Genomic DNA, 20,630 nt, shown 5'->3' with positions numbered 1-20,630 from the left:
CAGAAAGCCACTCTCTCTTCAAATCTTCATTTTTAGGAAAGGAGAATACAGACACTTTTGGTCCTGTTGGGTAGTTTCCCTTACATAATGGTACACAGCATCTACCCGGCATTTTAATAACTGAAATGTTTTTATTTAAATTAATATATAAAAGGGAGTAAATAGTTATGTATAAAATATAAATTAATTATTTTTAAATATAAAAGGGAGTAAATAGTTATAGTGTATAGCTAATGGCATGTAAAATTTTAAGAATAAGCTGTGTTAGCTTATATTATAACATCAAATTTATACAGGTCCATAAAAAGATGTTTTATTCTGAAACAGATCAGGTAATATAACTATGCGAAGCCCGTTTATTCTACGATGGGCTGACACAACATTATTCAAAAAGAAATTATACATAGCACAGCAGCCTTGTCTCTACCAGAAATAACACATGTATACTAGAACATACGCCTAAAAACGTTGATATAATTAGAAAAATATAACTTTACAGAAGTAAAGTAATGTATTCTTACCTCTCTAAAATACATCCAACCTTAAAACCATAAAAAAATCAAAGTATTCTGCTTCAGCGTTCGCACAACGTAAGAAGCTTCAGCAATCAGCAAAGAGCCACTGCATTCTATTCTATTCAATTACTGTTGCAAAAATGGCCTTGGCTACTAAGAGTCTTAATCGATTCCGTTTCTATCATGCTGTATCAGCCGGTTGGTAGAAGAAAATATTGGTGTAGAACACCCGCACAGAGGCGAAAAATTAATAGGAGTTAATCCTGCGATTATAGATGAACGTGTGATAAGCAATTGGCATTTAGCAATTATTACGGCAGTGGTCTCAGGTCTCATGCAGTCAGGCGGCATGGCGGTCAGATCGGAAAAGCAATCCTTCATCCTCGGCATCCACTCCAATGCCAATGATTTAACAATTTCGGAGTTCCTATGGTTCAAAACCATTTACCTCCTCATCAGAATTACTAAAAGCGAGCAGAAATGGGAAAAAATTTTGCATAAGTGAATTACTTGATGTACACTAGAGGGAGCCACTGGCTCAAGAAAGTTTAGGGATAGAGATGAGAAAATAAAAAATTAAGTATCATAATATTTTTTTATAAGTTTTTAGGTTTTATAATTTTTTTGTATTTTATATTTTATACTTTTTTTTGGTTTTTATAAAATTTTTTTATACACAATACAACACTAAAGCAGAAAGCGGAGAGGAAAGAGTTTAAGATTAATAGGCTCATTGGCATGTGGCTTGTGTAGGATAGTGCAAATAATAAATATGAACGCGTTGAAAATATTCATAGGCAGATTTTAAAAGTCTGCGGGAGATGTGATTCTATGCAAACAGATTGATAACTTTGCTAGAAGATCTTGATTGCAGGTAGTGATGGTGATAAAGCAATTATATGGCAGCTCGCTGAAGAGACGTCCTTCCTTCATGGCGCGGAGACTGGAACTGAGGTAGAACAATGCCAATGATTTAAAAATTTCGGAGTTCCTATGGTTCAAAACCATCTACCTCCTCATCAGAATTACTAAAAGCGAGCAGAAATGGGAAAAAATTTTGCATAAGTGAATTACTTGATGTACACTAGAGGGAGCCACTGGCTCAAGAAAGTTTAGGGATAGAGATGAGAAAATAAAAACTTAAGTATCATAATATTTTTTTATAAGTTTTTAGGTTTTATAATTTTTTTGTATTTTATATTTTATACTTTTTTTTGGTTTTTATAAAATTTTTTTATACACAATACAACACTAAAGCAGAAAGCGGAGAGGAAAGAGTTTAAGATTAATAGGCTCATTGGCATGTGGCTTGTGTAGGATAGTGCAAATAATAAATATGAACGCGTTGAAAATATTCATAGGCAGATTTTAAAAGTCTGCGGGAGATGTGATTCTATGCAAACAGATTGATAACTTTGCTAGAAGATCTTGATTGCAGGTAGTGATGGTGATAAAGCAATTATATGGCAGCTCGCTGAAGAGACGTCCTTCCTTCATGGCGCGGAGACTGGAACTGAGGTAGAACAATGCAAATGATTTAAAAATTTCGGAGTTCCTATGGTTCAAAACCATCTACCTCCACATCAGAATTTCTAAAAGCGAGCAGAAATAGGAAAAATTTTGCATAAGTGATTTACTTGATGCACACTAGAGGGAGCCACAGGCTCAAGAGAGTTTAGGGATAGGGATGAGAAAATAAAAACTTAAGTATCATAATCTTTTTATAAGTTTTTAGGTTTTTAAAATTTTTTTTTGTATTTTATATTTTATACTTTTTTTGGTTTTTTATAATTTTTTATACACAGTACAAACACTAAAGCAAAAAGTGGATAGGAAAGATTTTACGATTAATAGGCTCATTGGCATGTGGCTTGTGTTGGAGAGTGCAAATAATTATTGAGATCGCGATGAAAATATTCTTAGGCAGATTTGAAATCTGCGGGAGATGTGATTCTTAAGTAAACAGATTGATAACTTTGCTTGAAGATCTTGATAGTAGTAGCAGAGGATGAAATAAGCAATTATATGGCAGCTCGCTGAAGAGACGTCCTTCCTTCATGGCGCGGGGGCTGGAACTGAGGTTGATCGAAGATCATATGCTTTGTAATAGTGTCAGAGCGCGAAGCGCTCTTTTACTATGTTTCATATTAAAACTATCAGGAGTTAGAGTTCGTTAATGAGCTGTCCGAGACTGGTGTTTGAGTATAGAATTGAGGTGAGCCGTTCTTCAACCGGCGAGGCGGTGGTGGCGGGGCCACACTAGTCTAGCAGTGACGTGAAAGGTAATGTAGTGTTTTTGTATAGTGGTAGCTGTAGTGACGGTGTCAGTATTAATGCCTATGTTATGGGACAAGTATATGTGCTGGGTACCTGTGTTTTTCAACAGGGATTGGAGTATATCGAAGGTTTGATATTTCTGGATTATGATGAAATTGGACTGATTGAAAGAAGTTGGTGGAGAGTTTGCCTATATATTCTGCAATGGTATTGATATTGAGATCTGTGTGAATGGTGTTATTTGGGATAAACCAAGGTGCATTTACAATTTCACGTAGCATTTTGTTTTGAAGAATTTGTAGTTTTTTTAAGTGCATTTTTGCCGCTTCTCCCCATATAGGGCAGGCATAGTGTAGAGCAGGTCTGAGTATCATTTTGTAAAGTATGACTTTGTTGGATATGGAAAGTACACTGTGTCTGCCTAAGAGTGGCCGCATAGTGGCCGCTGTCATTTTAAATTTTTCTGTAACAGCACTGAAGTGTGCCTTAGGTGCCTTAGGCACGGCGTTGATATAGATATTGAAGAGCAGAGGTGAGACAAGACTGCCCTGAGGACATCCAGCATGGATCGGGCGGGAAGTGGAGAGTTCGTGGTTAACTCGTACGCGGAAGCTTCGTCCGGCTAAGTACGAGCTAATAATTTTAATGATGTGAGCCGGAAACCCAAGTCACATGAGCTTGTAAATAAGTCCGTCATGCCAAACCCTGTCGAAGGCTTTAGCTATGTCACGTGTTAAGAAGAAACGTTCGTTGACAAAACGTCAGATGCGCCGAGAATCTCAAATCCTTCCAGTGCCATCAAACAGGTAAAGAATTTCCTGCGGAATGTGTTCTCTGTGGAGGAGGACATGCATCTTGTAGTAAGGAATGTCCCAAAAGACGAGGAAATATAGATATTGAAAAAATTAATGAAGATACACTAAAAAATTCCCCAAATATGCGAAATCAACAGACTCACTCTACTCTCAGCCAATCACGTAATTTGGGCACTGCCCCGTACAACCAATCATATGGGGTGATTACCAAGAGCAATCCAAACACGGTTAACGACAGGAAATTCCTCAAGAAATCTATGAATAAGAAATCTATAATAACGATAAAGAAGACCAATCCTCCAAAAATAAACGAAAATCAGTAAACAGAGACATAGAAAAACAATCCTTTGAAGAATTCACCGAGTTCATTACTGAAATTTACCAAATTTACCAGCAATACAAGCAGGCTGCTAACCCCGAATCCAGGCTCAAAATTGCAATGTCGCGCACTAAAGATATTCATCCAGAACGAGCATGAATAATTACCGCAGTGGCTAATTGCACCGAAGGTGCTAATTAGCAGGGTGTCTCTCGTAGAGTGAGGACGTGCGACAATGAGCTCCCCACAAGCCACCTGCAGCGAAGCGACGCCGGAAATCATGCCTGGCAACCCCACCGATACCAGCGCCGAGATGGACACGACCGTCCCTGTCTCCGACTCCGATCCAGTTCAAGAAGTTAATCCGGATGATTTACTTATCCAGATTAAGCAGCTCTACCTACTCAAGGCTAGATTTACAGACTTGGAGCAGAATTTGTCCAGGGCTCGAAGATCTACTCCTCTTGCAAGCTTCGACCTGTTCAGCAGGAATCAAAGGTAACACTTTTTAACCTTACCACTCTTGCCAAACGACTTAATCTGCCTTTATTTGCGATTCCCCCAACTGAAGATGAATGCATAAAAAAATTATTAAAATCGGCCAAAGAATTATCTAACGATGTTATCTCTGAAAAAAATAATGTTAATTCGGATAAAATTCAAAATTCAGAAAAAAATCAATCCAATAGCCAAATCCTAAAACCTGCAAAGTTAAATGCAGAAAAAATCCTCCATAGTGCCAAAAAAATTCAAAAATTATCTTTAAATTCGCGAGATACTAACGATTTTCCTAAAAATAAGAAAATTAGAAAAGTTGACGATGAGGGGTTTCAGCGGCCTCCTCGCCATCTTGTTGCACGTGGTGCGCCGAATTCCCCTTCCAAACCAGATTCAAACAATAGCCTTCCTCCATTTTGGAGTGAACAACCAGAGGAGGAATTGCCTCCCACCCAACCTGCGGTTAGGGTGCAAGAGAAAAGTGATCTCGCGGAGCAACCCGGCGACGGTACTTCCCCCCTTACTGAAAGCTCTAAGAATTCAAAGAGAAAAATCCCATTCTTCTTTGTAGAGCCCAAAGATTTTGAATTTCTGACGTCTTTAGTACAAGCTACTGTGCCTACGGCCATCTGTAGGATGAAGGCCAAGTACCTGCGTATAGAAATGCAGACGGAAGATGATTACCGTTCGGTGGCCCAAATTTTAAATAATCAGGGCGCCGAATACAAATCGTTCAATCTGAAACAGGATCGGCCCGTAAAGGCCATATTACGCGGCTTGCCCAACACCGCAAAAGCGGATAAAATTAAATCAGAACTGCAAATCTTGGGTTACTCAGTCATATCTGTAACCCAACTCCGTAGGCACAGGTCCCGCTATCCAATGCCATTATTTCTAGTACAATTAAATCCTGCTTTAAACGTCTATGACATATTTGAAGAAACCACAATGTTCGGAATTGAAATAAAATTTGAGAAACATATTGGGAAGAAGGGGCCGAGCCAGTGCTGGCGCTGCCAAGGCTTCTTCCATAGTTCCGCAGTGTGCACACTGCCAATCCGGTGTCTGAGGTGCGCCGGCCCGCATTACGCGTACCAATGCACCAAAGACCCGGAGGAAGCCAACACCTGCGCCAACTGCCTTGGGCGGCACGCAGCCAACTGGTTTCACTGTCCCCGAAACCCAGCAAATAAAAATAAAACCCTCCTATTAGATCGGATAGCGGGATTTCAAAATTTGTACCGGCTCCGGTTAAAGCTCCAATTAGCAGCACGGATCCCTCATTTAGTGACGTCGTTTCCGGACAGAAAAATCCCGGACTACCGTCATCTACTAAGGAACAGAAGCAAGCATCTGCGTTGAAGCAAGCTTCGAAACCAGCACAGAAGCAGAGTCCTCTCCTCCAGCCAGCACCACCGGCCCAGGCTCCAGCCCCAAATGTAGATGATGGCAGTTGCACAGACACTCTCCGGAGCGTTTTCCAAATTGCCTCGGAGTTTGGAATAGAACACAAGATCCTCCTTGAAGCTTTTAGAAATGCTCTCCCTAGGCTCCGAAATGTCTCCACGGGGCCTGAGAGAGCATTTTATATTTACGAGGCATACTGTGGCCTCCTAAACTAAAGGCTACAAATTCAACTGTGCAACTAGTGAAGATACTCTCCTGATCTCCTACTGGAATGCCAATGGAATCAAGAAGAAGATTCACGAAGTCCGGGATTTTATTAATGAGCATCACATGGACCTCTTCCTCGTTCAGGAGACACATCTGGTTGAGGGACTTAGCGCGAACATCGCGAATTATTTCTGCTACCGAAACGACAGAGAGGTATGCATCAGTGACACTGTTCGTGCTAGTGGCGGTACTAGCATTTATGTAAAACGCTCCCTAAAACATTCTAGGATACCCACGCCACCACTGGAGGCGTTATAAGCGACTATAGTACAAATTCATATTCCAAATTGTCCCCCAATAGCAGTAGCGTCCTCCTATGTGCCTCCGAGACAGGGACCCGCATTTATCTCTGATCTCAGAAAATTAAGTGGTGTTGCAAATAACCTGATTATCGCAGGACATTTAAATGCCCGTCATAGAAGTTGGGATTGTGTCACTGCCAACAACTATGGCGACAAACTCAAAATTTGGGCTCAGGACGCCCGTATCCAAATTATTGCGCCAAACACACCTACCCATTACCAGTTTCCTGGGGGGTTAGGTGCTCCTTCCATTATTGATTTGGCCTTATTTAAAAATATTCCAGTAGATTATTCGATCGAAGTGATTCCGGAATTGTCCTCTGACCATTATCCGGTTCACCTCACCCTTAAGACATCCAAAATTAACCAAAATTTACCGGCGCAAGTCTCCACAAATTGGGACAACTTTCGGTATGTCTTGGAAAATGGTATTCTCCCCCCTATAAAAATTCACGATAATCAGGAGGTTGATTTAGCCATTGACAGGCTCAACCAAACCCTAGGAAGCGCATTTACAGCTCCTTCCAAACCCAAATTCAGGCAAAATTATTATAAATTACCTGATCACATTAAAGATAAAATCAAAATTAAAAACCGCCTTCGCAGAGACTGGCAAAATACACGTTTGGAAATCTTTCGAGCGCAACTGCGAAGTATCCAGAATGAGATCAAGTCTGACATTAAGAAATACAAAGACGAAAAATACGCAAACTATCTTAAGTCCTTAAAGACTTCTGATAATAGCCTCTGGGTTGCTAGCGCACGGCTTCGCAAACCAAAACACGACATTCCCCCCCTAATGGGCACGGTCAACGACCGGATGGCATTAACATACACCGAAAAGGCTGAACGCATAGCAGACAGCCTTCAAACACAATTTTCACCTAACACTGGACTCATGTTCGATTCCTGTGCAGAGCACACGCATGAAGTCCAACACCAAGTTGAAGAATTTCTCTCCTCAGATACAAATTCTGAGGAACCCATCACCACAACAATGACTGAGTCTTCTGCTTTTGTCAAAAATCTCACCCCTGCAAAAGCACCTGGCCTGCATAGGATTTCTAATCGCATGATTAAAAATTTACCAGTAAAATTCATATTTTACCTAGCAGTTTTGATAAATTCAATGCTAAGGCTAAAATATTATCCTCATAGCTGGAAGAATGCATTAGTCATTCCTATTCTAAAACCTGGAATGGACCCAAAGGTCCCTCAAAATTATAGGCCGATCAGCCTTCTGTCTTCACTTAGTAAAATTTACGAAGCTATACTGCTTAGATACCTGAATGATTTCTGCCGAAACCGAAATATTATTATTCCTGAGCAATTCGGCTTTCGTGCGAAACACTCAACTCAGGCCCAGCTACTGAGGGTAGTTGAAATCATTCATACAGGATCTCGCAGTGGAAAGCCTACAGCTATCGTTTACTTAGACGTAGCAAAGGCTTTCGACAGATGTTGGCATATCGGAATTTTATTCAAGCTCATGCGACTTGAAATTTCGGCTAATCTTGTGCACATAATGCACTCTTACCTCACTAATCGTACCTTTTCAGTTAAAGTTAAATATTCTGTCTCTTCTCCTCGCCCTATCTTGGCTGGGGTGCCTCAGGAAGGAATTCTTAGCGCTACGCTCTTCAACTTGTATGTAAATGACATACCACAAACACCAAGTGTCGATCTAGCACTCTATGCAGACGACACAGCCATCATTTCACAACACTCAACATTACATGCCACTCTCAATCACCTACAGCTGTATTTAACAGACTTGGAGTCCTGGCTCATTACCTGGAAAATCAAAATTAATTTCACAAAAAGTGCCGCCACAGTTTTCTTTTCCAGAAAGAGGAATCTCCATAGTCAACTCCCTCCACTCAGATTATTTGAAGAAAATGTACTCTGGGTGGAATCTTACAAATATCTGGGAGTTTATCTAGATGCGAAGCTGCTCTGGAATACCCACATCAATTATGCCATCTCAAAAGCAAGAACTACCAGAACCCAACTGATGTCTCTCCTCAAAAGAACCAGCAACCTCTCCCTCAATAACAAGATCCTACTGTACAAAAGTACCATCCTGCCAATCCTGACCTATGCAGCTGTCGTATGGTCAACTGCTGCCAATAGCCATCTAAAGAAAATCCAAGTATTCCAGAGCGTCACGCTTCGTATTCTGACAAATGCTCATTATTTCGTCCGTAATGAAGTGCTTCATAACGATCTCAAAATTCTACCCCTGGATGCCTTTTTCCGGCAAAATTCGGCCAAATTCTTTAATAGATTAACACAGATCGAAAACCCAGTCTTGCATTCACTTCCTGCTTATGATCCAGCTGAGCCCAGCTCAGCTAAGCGACCTAGGAGCGTTCTTGATAGAACTTATAACATCTTTCCTAGGAAGCCAAAGCGGAGGTGTCTGCTTGACTAGGAACTCTTTCAAAAAATTTTTTAAATTAACAAGCACTTCACGGGCCTAACCCGGCGACCCTTAACTATTTCTATACTTCCACATGCCCGCCGGACCTAATTCGGCCTCGTTTCTCGGTTTTATATCCGTGCTGCTATAGGTAACATGCTCCTCCACTTGCCAAGACCTCATCTTTTCCTAAAACACGGCCCAGACAATTAAAAGTCAGAATCACAATAGATTTAACGTTTCTATATTATCTTATCATTCAACTTATACTGAAGATACTTCAATTTAATTATTCAAATTTAAATTAATATTCCAATCTTTAAAATCTAGCTCCCTCATATGCTACTCAAAACGCTCTTACTATATGAATTTTCGTTCCAGCAATCTGCATATATACAAGCTTGCATATCTTCAGACATCATCTGCAATCAGGTAATTTTGTTTAATCCTGTCCCTATTTTTATTTCTTTCCCTTTTTTAATCCACCTCTCCTCTTCAATTTAAAACACTTTTCCTCGCCTGCCTTCCTTTAACTATCCTAAAACTTCTGCGTCTTTTTTACAGTTAACTTTCTTCACGGTTCTTTCCGCTTCAATAGTTGCTCCTATTCTTCCTTCGCCACGGGCGGTAGGAGAACTTTTTCGCCTCTTGAACTCTTTCCCCCCTTCTTTTCGTTTCTCCATCCCCTGCTCCGAGCTTTAGTCGCAAGACTCTCTCCCCCCCCAGCGCATCCCCAAGGCATTAGCAATTACTGCGGTTTTCCGTATTACCTAATATACCTTTCCCAAGCCCTGGAAAATTATGTTTCCCGGCTGATTGTCTTTCAATCTTTCCGATTCCATTAATGCAATGCTTTCAGGAATTCGCCTTTAATCATCTCCTCTCTCTCTTTCAATCTGGTAAAACAGGTTGGAAGCAGAAAGAAATTTTTCGTCCTTAGTGTGGACTCCTAATTCACTTCTTTCCCCGTAAACCCTTAATGGTCTCCTTCATTACCCTTTAGCCAGTGCTTTTTCTTAATCACTTCAGTTTTCTTAACGAAGTTGTGGAGGTAATTGCATTAAGTTGCAAAGGTACTCCGGAAAATATCGCCTTGGGCCTTGGGCCGAAGGTGCTAATAGCTAACAGGCTATTCACACCATCTACTTTCGCGCATGCGCACAAGCAGCCCAGGTACCAGCATTTTACTGCAGTGGCTAATCGCACCCAAGGTCCGTAGAAAGAACAGGTTAGCTCACTTGGGGTAAACAAACGAAAATGCGTTCTCGCTGCCTATTGGCTGTGACGTCATTGAAGTTTTCTCTCCTCAGATCAACATAGATTTTTGCATTGATTTAAGCTAAATGTAAGCTTGTGCGCGACTGTGGAAACTCATTCGTTTCTTGTTTTTTTTTCCTCTCAAATATAATTAAATTTATGTAGCATAATGGTTGGTACGCACTGCGCGATTGCATTATGCACAATAATGCAGGCAAAATAAAAAATAATCAGCAGAATGTATTATTTCATAGGTATAGAAACTTACAGTGTGTTTTGATTTGATACAACTTATTTTGAATTTTCGGGTTACTTAAATTAATTTATTCATTAATATATATAGAAACTTCTATGCATTTTATTAGGTGTATTTAAATGCCAACGGTTTTGAATATTGTTGTGAATTGTGACAGATGCATATAAATATGCTTAAATAGTTTTAAATTATGTGTATGTAGCTCACTGCATTAAATAACTCTGGTTACACATGGAAAAATGGCCATGCAACCAGTCTTTTCTCCAGGAATTGAAGTCAAACCACCAGTGTTCAGCTGATGAGCCTTGTCAATTACTTAGAATTTGAGCCTATTGTACTGTTAATATGGTACATGCCAGAAATACAATATCATTAATACACGGGATACATATAAGTAATAAGAAGGACTAACAACACCGCAGAGTACAGAAAGCAACATAGACGTCCACAATTCATTTGGCGAGCAAATTAAGTTGTATTATTATACTTAAGGCTATCAGTTCTGGATAATTTATTTACAGTAATTTTGCAAAGATAGTAAAGCAGTTCCTTCAGCAATATTAATTTTCTAATTATTAAGGCTTTTTCCTTTCATATTATTTGAAAACAGAGTAATACAGAGCATGCATTTAAATGCAATCAAAATTTAGGAAATGTATGATTTAAGAATATAGAAACGTTTAAAAAACAAATATGCTAAAATTCTTGTAAAATATAAAATTTCATTTTCTATCTGTACTTATAATTTGTTATGATTTGTATTATGAATGAATAATATAACTTAAGCAAATATTTTATTTATTATAGTTTTAAAATTTGCATTCCATTACTATACAGTGCACCATGATATATTTCATACAAAATTTCCTTTATAAAATTAAGATCCATATTTACTAAGATTTTGTGGAATGTAGTGTTTAAAATTTATTACCAAATTTGACTTTCGCATTTAATTATATAAATTTACCTGCAGAATTATATTTTGCTAGTATCTACGAATGTAATCATTATGTCTGTGGGGATATTGTACACAGGTCATCATATTAAATAAACATCCACCCTTTTTCCATGTGTTCACAGAAAGCACGATGACAGTCAAATGACGTTAAGATAAACTGCATAATGTATTTATGAGTGTATTTATCTGTGTACGAATAATATTTTTCCACAACTCAACTGATAACTCTAATTTTTTTTCATTCATAGAATGGTTAAACTGAATATGCTAAATAAAATGTAACATTTAAGTTATAATATATACATATTTCTTTTTTGATACCAAAACAAACACATACAGCATTCAGTCCTATTAATATCTACCCACCAGCGGCCGAGCGGTAAAGTCGCTGAACACTGGTAGTTCGGTCCGAGGTTCGAATCCCGTGAACGGGCTGGCTGCATGGGCGTTTTCGTGGTTTCCCCATGTGTAACGTGTATACGAGGCAAAAGAAAGGTCCCAAAAGACCAGGAAATATAGATATTGAAAAAATTAATGAAGAAACACCAAAAAATTCCCCAAATATGCAAAATCAACACACTCAGTCTACTCTCAGCCAATCACGTAAGGATCAAGGATGGATCAAGTTCATAGGCAATTACGCTTTTACCTCCACATCTTCAAAGGAAATTAAATCATCCGAAAGAGGGGATTGTCAGATAGGGTAAAAATTTTGATAAGCCGAATGACTTGGAGTAAGTGCCTTCACACTGAGTCAAAAAAAGGCAAAAAACTCAGAAGGTCTTAATTTTGCGCCGAAAAAGGGCCAGAATAATTTAGATAGGGGCAGCCATAAAAATTTGACTAGAAAAATAAAAGGTGAAGTTTCCTTGAACCTTGATAATCATTTTTAGCATACGTCAGATGAAGAATACGCAGGGGAATTCCGATGCGCGTTCTTCGAGGTGGGAGGGAGGGGGGAACCTGTTTACAGGTCGAAAAAGTAATTCTGCCAGTGATGTTCTGCCAGCACAGTCTGGATGTAATTTTATGACTGACCGTCTTCATAATCGTAGTGGCGATACAGCTATTCTCATGAAAAAATGTCTGAACAGTACCATCTTTCCTCTTCCCCTTATGACCTTTGAAGCAAGTGTATCTAATTTGAACAGTGATAATAAAGAATATCTCATCATTGCTGTTTATAAGCCACTCAACAATAGCCTCAACACTCAAGATCTTGACTATATTCTCAAGTTATCCAACTATTATTGCGGGGGACCTAAATTGTAAGGACGCTAACTGGAACTCCAGGCGAAATAATCCAGACGGAATTATTCTTAATAATTACATCATCAACAACCCTGATATCAACATTTATGGTCCAGATGAACCTACGCATCTTCATCAAATCTCAAATACTTCTGATGTATTAGACATCTTAATTACCTGCAATGTTCCTCAAATACCTTTTCTCCAAGTGGATAATGAACTTTCTTCAGATCACCTACCAGTACGCTTCACTTTGTATGGCTTAAAGCATGGTCTTCCGCCTATAAAGTGCCGCATTAATTGGGAAAACTATGCTTAACACCTTGAAGAAAACATATCTGCTACCACTAAAATGACTAATAAAAGCGAAATTCATGATGCCACAGTCTATCTTAGCAGTAAAATCAACGAAGCCATCAACCACGCCAAATTTATTCCAAAACAGACTAATTATACGGTCCCACAGAATATTAGACAGAAAATTACAGAGAAAAATAGACTAACAAAAATTTATCAACGTTCTCACTCCACCTAAGACAAAAGAAGATTTAATGCTGCCAATCGGAACCTCAGAAAACTTATCCAAGAGTACAGAAACAATTGCTGGGATAACTTCATTGAAAGTCTTTCGCACACCGACCATTCTGTGTGGAAAGTTGCTAAAGCTCTAGATATGATATTTTCTACTACTTTTCCTTATCTTTTTATCCGCGATTAAATTCGCATGTAGGTATGGCGGATAAAAACCTGTATTTTGATTTGTGATCTGACTTCGTCCATCCAAAAATGGAGTTGCTTAGCTTTTGCGAAATGTTTGATTTTGTTCAAGGAGGCGTAAATTCTCGCTATATTACTGAAGCAGAGAGAATTTTAAAAAGCACGGAATTTTACTTGAAAAACCCAATCTACAAATTTTGACTTCCTATTGAAGGGTAAGTTCTATAGTGTAATGATCGCATGAAATCGACGGACATTTCATTGTTGGAAAAGGAAAAATAATTTATTTATTTATTTTTTAATTTCTTGTTCATGTAAAGGAGGAATTGCTGGCTGTTGTAAGCATTGTGTCGCTGTTTTGATTTTAACGTTCACTGAATGTAAGCAAATGATTTCATATCTATTTAACTTGGGATGTCCAGAAATTCTTTGCTGTCAAAAGTGTGTTTTTTTTCCATAAAATTTATTTTGAATCATTATATACTAAAAATATATTGATCTATATATGCGTTTATTGTATTTATACATACATAATAGCACACATAATACATAGCATTATATGTTATACATTATATTATAATTTATACATAATATATAGCTATTTAGCTTAATTTCTAAAATTAGAAGTGCCGGAGCCCTATGGAAGACCGTCAGCAAATAAGGAACAAGAGTAAATAAATAAAACGACTATTAAACTAATTAATAATTTTAAAATTCAATAGTCAATTATTATCAAATTAATTAATATCTACTTAATTATTGTTTATTAAATGCTATTTAATCAATAATTATATATAATTTATTACAATTTAATTGATAGCTATTAGATAATTAGTTAATTATTTATTGAAAGATTTAATAATTAAAGATTAAAGTAATTAAATATTTAAAATTAAATTAAATGTAAACAGATAAATTTCAATTTAATAAGCGATTTTTAATATAAATTTATTGCTAAAAATAAAATTTTCAAGATAGAATTCCTACTGAAATTGTTATTCAATTACATAAAAGCTGCAATTACAATATTTAATTACAAGTGCAGCATCCTTCTTGTTTAGAGCTCTGGTGCACTCCGGCTGGAATTATGATTTTTTACAAAAACTAAGAAGCATCGGAGCCGGGATCCGGGGAGCTCCGGCCCAATTTAAGCTCTGATCGTAGGGTGAAAAAACTTCTTTTATCATCACAAAAATTAAATATTATTAAAATAATATAAAGTAATAATTAAAATTTATAAAGTATAGCTAATGAAAATTCAGATAATGCTGAAAACAGGGCAAAAGAGAATGATGGTGTTAGCGTATGAGAGGGTGGAAACTAAAAATGAGGGAAATCTTGGTGAGAGAGAATGTTTTCTTTGACCGCGGCTCTTTGTTGATATAATTATAGCCATTAAACGGATGTGTGGCACGGGTAAAATGAGTCCTCAATCTGAATCCTAAGGATGAATGTAAAGTTACTGGTTACACTTTTCGCTCCCCGTATTTGGTTACACTTGTGGATACTGTGACAAGACGATGTATAGAAGCAATGAGCCATTTATTGCAGTATTTCACTCTTATTGTACTCGTTGTCACTTTACGCACATTTAAGTACACAAATTTTCCTTCCTGCGAGGATAACTATTTAGCAGGGTGTCTCTCGTAGAGTGCGGACGCATGACAATGAGCTCCCCACAAGCCACCTGCAGCGACGTGACGCCGGAATTCATGGCCGGCAACCCCTCCGAAGCAAGCGCCGAGATGGACACGACCGTCCCTGTCTCCGACTCTGAACCAGCTCCAGAGGTGAATCCGGACGATTTACTTATCCAGATCAAGCAACTCTACCTACTCAAGGCTAGATTTACAGATTTGGAGCAGAATCTGTCCAGGGCTCGAAGATCTACTCCTCTTGCAAGCATCGATCTCAAGTGCGTGGAACAAGAATCTAAGGTAACGCTTTTTAATCTTACCACTAAACGCCTAAATCTGCCTCTCTTTGCCATTCCCCCAACTGAGGAAGAATGTATAAAGAAATTACTCAAATCGGCCAAAGAACTAACTAATGATGTTATCTCGGGAAAAAATAATGCTAATTCTGATAAAACACAAAAATTAGATAAAAATAAATCCAATAGCCCAATCCTAAAACCTGCAAGGTTAAATGCAGAAAAAATCCTCCATAGTGCTAAGAAAATTCAAAAATTATCTTTAAATTCAAGAGATACTAACGATTTTCCCAAAAATAAGAAAATTAGAAAAGTTGACGAAGAAGGATTTCAGCAGCCTCCTCGCCATCTTGTAGCACGTGGTGCGCCAAATTCCCCTTCTAAACCGCAATCAAACAATAGCCTACCTCCATTTTGGAGGGAACAACCAGAGGAGGAATTGCCTCCCACCCAACCTGCGGTTAGGGTGGAAGAGAAAAATGATCTCGTGGAGCAACCCGGAGACGGTACTCCCCCCCCTACTGAAAGCTCTAACAAAGCTAAAAGGAAAATACCTTTCTTCTTTGTTGAACCCAAAGATTTTGAGTTTCTTACATCTCTAGTCCAAGCAACTGTGCCTACCGCTATTTGCAGAATGAAAGGCAAGTTTTTACGCATTGAAATGCAGTCGGAAGAGGACTATCGTTCGGTGGCCCAAATTCTAAATAATCAGGGCGCCGAATATAAGTCATTTAACTTGAAACAGGATCGGCCCGTAAAGGCTATACTTCGTGGCTTACCTAATTCTGCAAAAGCTGAGAAAATTAAGTCCGAATTACAACTTTTAGGATACTCTGTTATCAGTGTGACTCAGCTCCGTAGGCACAGGTCCCGCTATCCAATGCCATTATTTCTAGTCCAATTAAATCCTGCCTTAAATGTCTATGACATATTTGAAGAAACCACGATGTTCGGCATTGAGATTAAGTTCGAAAAACATATTGGGAAGAAGGGACCGAGCCAGTGCTAGCGCTGCCAAGGCTTCTTCCATAGTTCCGCAGTGTGCACACTGCCAATCCGGTGTCTGAGGTGCGCCGGCCAGCATTACGCGTACCAATGCACCAAAGACCCGGAGGAAGCCAACACCTGCGCGAACTGCCTTGGGCGGCACGCAGCCAACTGGTTTCACTGTCCCCGAAACCCAGCAAATAAAAACAACCCCCCCCCCTATTAGATCGGATAGCGGGATTTCAAAATTTGTACCGGCTCCGGTTAAAGCTCCAATTAGCAGCACGGATCCCTCTTTTAGTGATGTCGTTTCCGGACGGAAAAATCCCGGACTACCATCATCTACCAAGGAACCGAAGCAAACACCTGCGACGAAGCAAGCTCCGAAGCAAGCGCCGAAGCAGAGTCCTCTCCTCCAGCCAACTCCACCGGCCCAGGCTCCAGGCCCGACCGTAGATGATGGAAGCTGCACAGATACCCTCCGGAGCGTCTTCCAAATCGCCTCGGAATTCGGTATAGAGCATAAGATCCTCCTCGAGGCTTTTAGAAATGCTCTCCCTAGGCTCCGAAATGTCTCCACGGGGCCTGAGAGAGCATTTTATATTTATGAGGCATACTGTGGCCTCTTAAACTAAAGGCCTCAAGTTCAACTGTGCAACTAGTGAAGATTCTCTCCTGATCTCCTACTGGAACGCTAACGGAATCAAGAAGAAGATTCACGAAGTCCGGGATTTTATTAATGAGCATCACATGGACCTCTTCCTCGCTCAGGAGACACATCTGGTTGAGGGACTTAGCGCGAACATCGCGAATTATTTCTGCTACCGAAATGACAGAGAGGTATGCATCAGTGACACTGTTCGTGCTAGTGGCGGTACTAGCATTTATGTAAAACGCTCCCTAAAGCATTCTAGGATACCCACGCCACCACTGGAGGCCTTAGAAGCGACTATAGTACAAATTCATATTCCAAATTATCCCCCAATAGCAGTAGCGTCCTGTTATATGCCTCCGAGACAGGGACCCGCATTTATCTCTGATCTCAGAAAATTAAGTGGTGTAGCAAATAACCTGATTATCGCAGGAGATTTAAATGCCCGTCATAGAAGTTGGGATTGTGTCACTGCCAACAACTATGGCGATAAACTCAAAATTTGGGCTCAGGACGCCCGTATCCAAATTATTGCGCCAAACACACCTACCCATTACCAGTTTCCTGGGGGGTTAGGTGCTCCTTCCATTATTGATTTGGCCTTATTTAAAAATATTCCAGTAGATTATTCGATCGAAGTGATTCCGGAATTGTCCTCTGACCATTATCCGGTTCACCTCACCCTTAAAACATCCAAAATTAACCAAAATTTACCGGCGCAAGTCTCCACAAATTGGGACAACTTTCGGTATGTCTTGGAAAATGGTATTCTCCGCCCTATCAAAATTCACGATAATCAGGAGGTTGATTTTGCCATTGACAGGCTCAACCAAACCGTAGGAAGCGCATTTACGGCTGCTTCCAAACCCAAATTCAGGCAAAATTATTATAAATTACCTGATCACATTAAAGATAAAATCAAAATTAAAAACCGCCTTCGCAGAGACTGGCAAAATACACGTTTGGAAAACTTTCGAGTGCAACTGCGAAGGATCCAGAATGAGATCAAGTCTGACATTAAGAAATACACAGACGAAAAATACGCAAACTATCTTAAGTCCTTAAAGACTTCCGATAATAGCCTCTGGGTTGCTAGCGCACGGCTTCGCAAACCAAAACACGACATTCCCCCCCTAATGGGCACGGTCAACGACCGGATGGCATTAACAGACACCGAAAAGGCTGAACGCATAGCGGACAGCCTTCAAACACAATTTTCACCCAACACTGGACTCATGTTCGATTCCTGTGCAGAGCACACGCATGAAGTCCAACACCAAGTTGAAGAATTTCTCTCCTCAGAAACAAATTCTGAGGAACCTATCACCACAACAATGACTGAGATTTCAGCTTTTGTCAAAAATCTCACCCCTGCAAAAGCACCTGGCCTGGATAGGATTTCTAATCGCATGATTAAAACTTTACCAGTAAAATTCATATTTTACCTAGCAGTTTTGATAAATTCAATGCTAAGGCTAAAATATTATCCTCATAGCTGGAAGAATGCATTAGTCATTCCTATTCTAAAACCTGGAATGGACCCAAAGGTCCCTCAAAATTATAGGCCGATCAGCCTTCTGTCTTCACTTAGTAAAATTTACGAAGCTATACTGCTTAGATACCTGAATGATTTCTGCCGAAACCGAAATATTATTATTCCTCAGCAATTCGGCTTTCGTGCTAAACACTCAACTCAGGCCCAGCTACTGAGGGTAGTTGAAATCATTCATACAGGATCTCGCAGTGGAAAGCCTACAGCTATCGTTTACTTAGACGTAGCAAAGGCTTTCGACAGATGTTGGCATATCGGAATTTTATTCAAGCTCATGCGACTTGAAATTTCGGCTAATCTTGTGCACATAATGCACTCTTACCTCACTAATCGTACCTTTTCAGTTAAAGTTAAATATTCTGTCTCTTCTCCTCGCCCTATCTTGGCTGGGGTGCCTCAGGAAGGAATTCTTAGCGCTACGCTCTTCAACTTGTATGTAAATGACATACCACAAACACCAAGTGTCGATCTAGCACTCTATGCAGACGACACAGCCATCATTTCACAACACTCAACATTACATGCCACTCTCAATCACCTACAGCTGTATTTAACAGACTTGGAGTCCTGGCTCATTACCTGGAAAATCAAAATTAATTTCACAAAAAGTGCCGCCACAGTTTTCTTTTCCAGAAAGAGGAATCTCCATAGTCAACTCCCTCCACTCAGATTATTTGAAGAAAATGTACTCTGGGTGGAATCTTACAAATATCTGGGAGTTTATCTAGATGCGAAGCTGCTCTGGAATACCCACATCAATTATGCCATCTCAAAAGCAAGAACTACCAGAACCCAACTGATGTCTCTCCTCAAAAGAACCAGCAACCTCTCCCTCAATAACAAGATCCTACTGTACAAAAGTACCATCCTGCCAATCCTGACCTATGCAGCTGTCGTATGGTCAACTGCTGCCAATAGCCATCTAAAGAAAATCCAAGTATTCCAGAGCGTCACGCTTCGTATTCTGACAAATGCTCATTATTTCGTCCGTAATGAAGTGCTTCATAACGATCTCAAAATTCTACCCCTGGATGCCTTTTTCCGGCAAAATTCGGCCGAATTCTTTAATAGATTAACACAGATCGAAAACCCAGTCTTGCATTCACTTCCTGCTTATGATCCAGCTGAGCCCAGCTCAGCTAAGCGACCTAGGAGCGTTCTTGATAGAACTTATAACATCTTTCCTAGGAAGCCAAAGCGGAGGTGTCTGCTTGACTAGGAATTCTTTCTAAAAATTTTTTAAATTAACAAGCACTTCACGGGCCTAACCCGGCGACCCTTAACTATTTCTATATTTCCACATGCCCGCCGGACCTAATTCGGCCTCGTTTCTCGGTTTTATATCCGTGCTGCTATAGGTAACATGCTCCTCCACTTGCCAAGACCTCATCTTTTCATAAAACACGGCCCAGACAATTAAAAATCAGACTTGCAATAGTTTTAACGTTTCGTTACTATTTTATCATCTAACTTAATTATTTAACTTAAACTGTTTAATTATTAAAATTTAAACTAATATTCTAATCTTTAAAATCTAACTCCCCCATATGCTACTCAAAACACTTTTATTCCATGAATTTTTGTTCCAGCAATCTGCACAAATGTACAAGCTTGCATATCTTCAGTCATCATCTGCAATCAGGTAATTCAAATTAATCCTGTCTCTATTTTTATTTCTTTTCCCCCTTTTAATTCACTTTTCCTCGCTTGCCTTCCCTTTAACTATCTTAAAACTTCTCCGTCTTTTCTACAGTTAACTTTCTTCACGGTTCTTTCCGCTTCAAAAGTTGCTCCTATTCTTCTCTCGCCACGGGCGGTAGGAGAACTTTTTCGCCTCTTGAATCCTTTCCCCCCTTCTTTTCGTTCCACCTTCCCTTGCTCCGAGCTTTAGTCGCAAGACTCTCTCCCCCCCCCCAGCCCATCCCCAAGGCATTAGCAATTACTGCGGTTTTCCGTATTACCTAATTTACCTTTCCCAAGCCCTGGAAAATTATGTTTCCCGGCTGATTGTCTTCCAATCTTTCCGATTCCATAAATGCAACGCATTCAGGAATTCGCCTTTATTCATCACCTCTCTCTCTTTCAACCTAGTAAAACAGGTTGAAAGCAGAAAGAATTTATCGTCCATAGTGTGGACTCCTTATTCACTTCCTTCCCCGTAAACCCTTAATGGTCTCCTTCATTACCCTTCAGCCAGTGCTTTGTCTTAATCACCTCAGTTCTCCTTAACGAAGTTGTGGAGGTA

This window comes from Stegodyphus dumicola, chromosome X1, assembly GCF_044657685.1.
Source record: "Stegodyphus dumicola isolate Sdum_Otavi_A_Nest chromosome X1, ASM4465768v1".
Taxonomy (NCBI): Eukaryota; Metazoa; Arthropoda; class Arachnida; order Araneae; family Eresidae; genus Stegodyphus; species Stegodyphus dumicola.
This window is presented reverse-complemented; position numbering follows the sequence as displayed.